Genomic DNA, 1,411 nt, shown 5'->3' with positions numbered 1-1,411 from the left:
TTCCAGCTGAAGCCATTATTAACTACTCATACCATTGAAAATGTAGAATTCCAATAGATAAATTGACAAGTGTGGCCGAGTTGTGAGGAACGCAGAGGAATATTGCGGTCCAGTGTCTATGTTGACAATTTGATAAATATGCTAAATAACCCCAAAAAAGTTTTATCACTGATTTGCGAAGCTAAAGTCTCGTTCACTAAAGTTTTAAAAAATCGATTAGAGTAAGAAGAGGATGCCCAGTGGCATTGAGTCAACTGTAAAATAGAATTCCGACTAACGATCTCACTAAAACCTAAATAGTTTTCATGCTAGAGAAAGTCGAACTGCAGTTGATAGTTGGAGAGCTGACATCACAGTTACAGACAGTCTGCGTAAACCATTTATGCTGGTCACTGATGCAGCGTATATTTGGATCGTGATAACCGATCAGCATCAATTAAGGTCGCACGATGGCGCGTTGAAGCAATCAAACTGATAGCTACACAGTAAACGAGATCATAAGGACGACTGCAGGTGTTTCATTTTATTACAAATCCAAAACAACAATTTATACTAGCATGGAGTCGATTAAACTACGTACGTAATAATTAAAATGTCTCAAGGTTTGTAAATACAATACCATCTGAATTTTGAAAGACCACAAATGACTGTTACGCAAATCATAGGTTACAGCTTAATATATGCTCCCCAGTGAAAAGCATCTCTAGCACTACATAGCAACTGGCTTGAGTTCATTTACAATACTGAATTTGCGAAGGAGATTGGAAGGCAGTCTTTTTCCGTCTAGTGCTCACTACTCACGTGTAGTTTCAACGTTAGAAGGTTAACATTTTAAGCGGCGAAGTGCTTTATCGAGCGCAACAATCAAATACATGTCAGTATGTAAACTCTGGTAATAGTAATCAGTAAAACTGAGCAATTTATTATTATTTTCATTATGAGCTATTGGATAGTAAATAATGATACCAGTGAATCAGGAGCACAGAATTTGCACTGAAAAAGTTTTAAAAACCCGCAGAAAATTAACAGTGTCAACTATTAGCAAACATATATATGTCCTCCCCCCCCCAAGAACCATGGACCTTGCCGTTGGTGGGGAGGCTTGCGTGCCTCAGCGATACAGATAACCGTACCGTAGGTGCAACCACAACGGAGGGGTATCTGTTGAGAGGCCAGACAAACGTGTGCTTCCTGAAGAGGGGCAGCAGCCTTTTCAGTAGTTGCAGGGGCAACAGTCTGGATGATTGACTGATCTGGCCTTGTAACACTAGCCAAAACGGCTTTGCTGTGCTGGTACTGCGAACGGCTGAAAGCAAGGGGAAACTACAGCCGTAATTTTTCCCGAGGGCATGCAGCTTTACTGTATGGTTTAATGATGATGGCGTCCTCTTGGGTAAAATATTCCGGAGGT

The sequence above is a fragment of the Schistocerca nitens genome, chromosome 1 (assembly GCF_023898315.1).
Source record: "Schistocerca nitens isolate TAMUIC-IGC-003100 chromosome 1, iqSchNite1.1, whole genome shotgun sequence".
Lineage (NCBI taxonomy): Eukaryota > Metazoa > Arthropoda > Insecta > Orthoptera > Acrididae > Schistocerca > Schistocerca nitens.
Note: the sequence above shows the minus strand (reverse complement) of the source record.